Consider the following 6,666-nt stretch of genomic DNA (forward strand, 5'->3'; position numbering starts at 1 on the left):
GAATTCAAATAGTACTCGGGAGAGCCATAAACATTTTTTCAGACTTCATTGACATGGTCGACTATGTCCATTTTTGCTATGAGTGAGAAACCAAATTTGTTTTTCTCTCCTGCACCCTCTGATTCTTTAGTCGCAAGGCTGCTGGTTACGTCACCCATGCGGATTCGGGCAGAGGCCTCGCACATGGTTTACAGAACTGTGCAGCAGACATACATGGATCGAAATAGCTGTGATTAGAAAATCAGTCTCACGTTTAGGAAATCCGCAGAAGCATGTGCATTCTCTGACTTGTCCCAGAAGCACAATAAAAGTAAACCAACTGGTCTTGAAGTAAGGACAATTACAAAAACACAAATTTTGAAAAAAAAAATGAACACAGAGATTTGAATCATAAATATTTATTTCTAGAGAAACAAGGCACACTCATTTCCAGTTTCAGAGGAAAGCATTCGTGGTAGCGAGACCACACCAACCATACTGGTGTGTTGACATGGGGATTTCTGCATAAGGCCAACTGTAGGAGGCCAGGAGCCCTGCTGCCACCCCCATGGTCGGCAGGATCTCTTCTGTCTTTGGACTGGTTCTTAGATGTGGCAAGGAGCTAACAAAGAATCCCTGTCAACTTCATCTACTGTTTGTAATCTTCAGAATCTGAAATTAGGGAGTGAGCCAAAGTTGGCTAGTACATGGACTTTATCTGTAGATATTAAGGTCATTTTACAGTTGGCAGCAGAGCACATTTTTGAATGGCAGAAAAAATGTAAAGCAGTGTTTAGAGTTTTCTTTGTGTGTCTACTATTGGCTTACTTCCCTGTCACGTAAATCACTCTGAGCTGTACAATAGGTATGGGCCAGAAAGATGAGGAACATGACTATCAGTGAGGATCTGTTAGTGTAGCCTGCAGAGGCCAGGCGAAATCCATTCTGACTTTTCCAGCTTGTTGGTTTCATTGTTTTCTACAATGGGTGATTGTCTTCAGCCTGCTTGGCTGGCACCAGGTCCTTTGAGGTTCCCAGAAAATCCGCATGTAAATGTGCAGCCAGAAAGTTGGGCTTAATGTCTGGTGTATTCCTTGGTACACATTCTCCTTTGGCCTGGGAGGCATGCCTCTAAGTGATCAACAGAAATTGCCTTAATTGAAAGTACTTCTGTTGGCAGGATGATTTCAGAGCCTACCTCCCTTTGAAAACAAACCCTTACGTGCTCCCCAGGGTTCTGGAATCCCTCATTTTCTCATGAGAACCCTTCCTTCCTTAGCAAGAGCTGATTTTTAGATGCAGACTTAGGAGATATGCTAGGAGGAGATATTTTATTGAGTCCTTACCATGTGCCAAACGTTGTCTGAGAGATGGTGTCCAAGGATACTATTCTCATTTTCTTACATGAAGAAATGGAGGGTGGAAGTATACATTTGCGCCAGGTGACGCGGTATATCATTGAACTAGCCTTCAATTCTGGTTCTTCAGACACCAAAACCTACGCACTCACAAGACCCTCTACTACTTCCCAGTACTTGAGGTTTCTGGTTGTCCTGCCCAGAAGGGTGAAGACTCCTGGGGAGGGAGAGAGTAGATAAGAGGAGTAGGCTGAGAAAGCTCTGGGCCTTCCAAGGGGTACTGAGCACAGGCCAAGGAATGATGAAGACGAGGATCTGTGGCCTTCAGCCTCTGCTCCTACTCGATGGGGCAATCTGCCACAGGTCTCATTCAGGATGGAGCTCCTTCTGGGAGAACGGGGAGCAGGAGCATATGTCTGATTCTTGCCTGCGTGAGAGCTATTGTCCTCATCTTCCAGGGGGAGAAGGTGTGGCTTGTTTGAGGAGGGCAGTGTGGTATGTTGAGAGGTTCCTTTGCGTTTCTGCTCATTTAACTACAAGCTTGTGAACCTGAATAATGTTGAAGCACTCACCACATTGAGGACTTGATGACAGAGTAGACAGTGAAGCCTCAGGTGGGCCTCTGGGTGCTGTCCTGATGGGACGTGGCTAAGACATTCAGCTAACCTTCGAGGTCCATCTCGCAGTAGAGGCACTAATGATCAGTGTGGCCAAAATACAGCTGGAGAAGGCAGTAAGAGGAACTTAGGTCCCCCAGACTAGACTCTTTCAGGACATGGCCTCAAACTCTGGCCTCCACAGCCTGGTCCAGGGATGTCTCCTAGGTGCTCGTACAGAAACCTCACTCAGAGCGCTTGTAACACTGGGTTAATGTCATCTCTTCTAGATTGCAGGCTCCTTGAAGACCTGGGCCAGTTCTGTTTGTCTCAGCACTCCCTATGTCCTTTGTGGTACCTGAGCCCGAGAACATGTTCCTAGCTGAGTGGGAAGCCAAAAAGCCTTGGCTCGATTGATTATGAGGGTGAGGAAAACTTCATGAGGAAAGACGGTAACTAGTTAACTGTTTCTGGAAAGAGTCTCCTTTTGATCATTTGAGAACCATGTGTGTAAAGTAAAGTAGAAGGAGCTGTCTATTGCTTGAGTGATGGGGGCTAGCTGGAAGGGACTATTTCAGGAAAAGGAATAGCGGCTTTGCTCTGGACAAATCCTATATTGCTTTTTCAAATAATAATCTGCTAGTACGAAGACTGTGCCTTTGATTTCCATCTTGCCTTGTATTTAAATGAAACACTTAAAATGAAATCCTTGAAAATTTAGAAGGCAAATAAAGTGGTCCTGCTAATTTAATGAATACCAAGCTGTAAATGTAAGTTTTATGGAGTGTCAAGCACTCACTGAGGATCCTGCTAACCAGAGGGAAAGGAGGGGGCCGAGGTGTGTGATGACTCATCACATGAGTGAGCATGCAGGGTCTCTGTAGAGAAGGGGGGCTCTGCTATTAAGGAATGATCCAGAAACCTTAGCCCTGTGAATTGTCCCTTCCAATTGCCTTCTTGTCTTTCTCCATGAGACTGGAGAATGGCGTGGCTGTCAGTAAACACTCATCCCCCCTGGGTTGGTGAACGTCTCCCTCTGGTACTCTGTGCCAAGAGGTCCATATTGAAGACAAATCCGATGCCCTCTGTGGTATGCGGCCTATCTACAAAGCTAGTCAGAGTGCAGCAGAGGGAGGGCCAGTCTGTCCTCCGGGGCGTCCTTTCTGTAATCCCCTTGTCACAGCCACCTCCGAACACTGCTCGCCCTGACAGAGGGGCCGTGATGGGCAGCCTGTCAAATAGATTGTGAGTGCATTAGCAGGATTAGCAGAGAAGGCTAATATTGCAGCATTCCCCAAGTTCATTCACAGCGTCTGAGACTGGGCTGTTCAGCTGCTAAACTGGACAGGCACAGGCTCCAGAATTAATGTCACATCAGGGACTGGCCCTGAAGTGGTCAGGACAACAGTCCCATACGTTTGACTTGTGTTTATGTATTATTATTTCATAGCAGAGCTTAATTTGTAATATAAGGATGCTAAGTATTCTTTTTTGCATCTGATTGATAAAGTAGCTGAAATACTTCAGTAGCCCCTCGAAACCAGATGCTTTGTTCTTGGCAGTTGTCGAAGTATTGCTGATTTTATTTCTGCTTGTTAAAGTAATATATGCTCATTTTGGAAAAAAAAAATGGGTCAGAAAAGCATAAGGGAGAAATTTAGAATACTCAATTCTTTTTTTTTTTTTTTTTTAGAATACTCAATTCTTTGACCAGATTTTACCTCTCATGCCATTCTGATATACTTTTGTGTAGTCTTTCTTCCATGCATATCAAGTAAAATAGTGAATATATTGTATACTTGGTTTTGATTCCTTTTAAAAAACCAAGTATTATATCTTAAACATTTGCCAGTTTTCTTGCACCTTTAATGAAAACACCTATTAATACTTTGTGTGAATGTATTTGCATTAGTTTTTTTTATTGGTGTGTAACAAATCACCACAAAGTTGGCACTTTCAAACAGCCCACAGTTCTATAGGTTGGGAGTCCGGCATGGCCTGGTTGGGGTCTCTGCTCACATCTCAGAAGGCCAAAAGCAAAGTGTCAGCTGGGTAAGGTTCTCTGAAGGCTCTGGGAAAAATTGCTTCCAAGCTCATTCTTGAGGGCAGAATTTAGTTCCTCAAGGTCGTATGGTTGAGGTCCTCTCATCCTTGCTGGTTGTTGGCTACGGAGTACTCTTAGCAGCTGGAGGCCACCAGTCTCCCTGACGTGTGGCCTCACTGATCTGCAAGCTGGCAATTGTGCATCGTATCCTTATTGTGTTTGGACTTTCTGGCTGCTTCTGTGACCAACTGGAGAAAACTCTTCATTTTAAAGGGCTCATATGATCAGACTATGCCCAACAGAATAATCTCATTTTGAAAACAACTGTCATATAACATGACCTAATCAGGGGAATAAACCCCATTATATTGACAGTCAGCAGGACTGTAAGGGCATGTGTACCAGGGTTGAGAAATAGTGGGGCTGTCCTACATATCTACTTAACATAATATTTTAACAGTTTTTTTTTTAAGCTGGGCTTATTTCTAACTTTTTGTTATTGTAAGTGATGTTTTTATCTACCCGGTGTTAATCTGATAGGTGAAGAACGATATTTTGTTATTTGTGTTTTTGTTTCTAATGTAATTGAACACTCAGTTTCATGTGTTACTATTTGTCTTCTTATGTGAATTGTTTCTTTTCTTTTTGGGGGTTTATTTTCAAATTGATATGTAATGTTCTTGAATAGTAAGGACATTATAACTCTTTGCTAATTTTGTTACAACCAACTATTTTATCTTTCTTTGTGTACTTTTGATGTACAAAGGTTTTAAATACATATGTACATAATTCCATTTATGTCTTCCTTTCTGTTTTTGCCTTTGATGTCACATTTAGAAAATCCTTTTCCATCTCAAGATTTTAGAAATATATTGATTACATTTCTCTATTTTATAAATCCATTATTTGTATTTAAACTTTAATGTACATGGATTTGTTTTGATATATAGTATGAGGTACATAGTTAAAGTTCCCTCCCGCAAAATTATTAACCAGTAGCCTAATACTTAATAAATAACTCATCCTCAGTGATTTCAAATGCCATTTTCATACTTGACCTCTTTTGGTGTCTTTTCTTTCTGTTCAGTTGTTCTGCTTTGCAGATTGGTGTCACAGCATGCACTTTTGGTTATTATATTTTGAAATAAATTCAGATACATTAAAATGTAAATTCCTCCTTTCTTTCTTTAGTTTTCAATATTTTATTGGCTCTTTTGCCCAATGTGTTCACAATTTTCTGGTGGAATTTTGATTTGAAGTGTATTGACTTCATAATATTTATGTTGAAGAAATGATGGTTTTGCAATATATAATCTTCCCATTGTAGCCATATAGGATGCCTCTTTAAATTAGAATTTTCCTATGTGTTTCTCAAGAGAGTTTTATTTTTCTATTTTCATAAAATTTCAAATTTACAGAAAATTTGCTGGAATATTACAAATATTTTTTTCCCCTGAGCCATTTAAAAACAAGTTGCTGGAAGATTTCAGTGTACTACTATCAAAATCAAAGTCAGGACACTAACATCTATGTATTATTGTCACCTCACCCAGAGATCTCACTCCAGTTTCTCCAGTGTGCCTAACTATGGCTTTTAGGGAAACAGGATCTAGTCCAGGATCACGTCTTGTATCTAGTTATGCATCTTTTGTCTCTTTCAACCTCAGTTTCTCAGTCTTTCTGTGACTTTCATGACCTTATTACTTTTGAAGGTCATGGACCAGCTATGTGGTAAAATGTCCCCCATTTTGGGTTTGCCTAATATGTCCCCATGATTTGATTTGGATCATGCCTTCCTGGCAGGAGTGTAACGAAAGGAATGCCATTAATGCATCCTATGAGGAGGCACACTAATTTGTCCAGTACTGGTGACTCAACTTTTGATCATTTGATTAACTTGTGTCTGCCAGGCTTTACCCCCTTAACCTTACCCTTTCTCCATCTGTAATTAGTAAGTGTTTTGTGGGAGATTCTTTGAGACCACACTGTTGATAAAGTATTTGGAGCTTTGTTAGGTGCTACTGGAACTAGTGTTTAGTTCAGCCTATTTTGTCCCCCTGTTGTGGGGAAAAAAAAAAAACCAAACAAAGCCCTTGCTTAGTACTCTGGCTATTGCTCCACGAATTATGAGGTTTTCTACTTTGCTGTGGCAACAGGCATTATTTCCAGGTGTGTATGAACTCTAAGCCATGCTCTTGCTGACTCTTTCTGGTGGTTATTACCCCAGCCTTGGGCAGTTTCCCGACACCATGAAGATGTGAGAGAGACTCCCCACATCTCCAGAATGCTCTTTCTGCAGCTCTTTCCTTGCTGGCTCTCTTCCCTGGGAGCTCACCAGAGTTTCTGCTCTGTTCCTCAACTCAAAAGAATCTGGGCTCTGACTGGACCCTCCCTCCCAGTCCCAAAGCCTACAAACTGTCAAGGCAGCAGTAGGGCTAGTCTCAGTTTTTCCCGTTTCTCAGGAACCCCTGTCGCTTGTTGCTTGTTATCCTGTGTCCTGAACATGATTGTTTTCATATATTTTGTCTGGCTTTGTAGTCCTTTCATGCAGGGTGAGAAAAAAATGGTCCCTGTTATTCCATATCGACTGGAAAGAACACTTCTGCATTTTGGATGAACCAAATGCATCATTATTTTCCAAGCATTTATTAAAATGTAGAAATGTTGTGCACTGCTCTGAATGGCCCCA

Source organism: Vulpes lagopus, chromosome 5 (assembly GCF_018345385.1).
Source record: "Vulpes lagopus strain Blue_001 chromosome 5, ASM1834538v1, whole genome shotgun sequence".
Lineage (NCBI taxonomy): Eukaryota > Metazoa > Chordata > Mammalia > Carnivora > Canidae > Vulpes > Vulpes lagopus.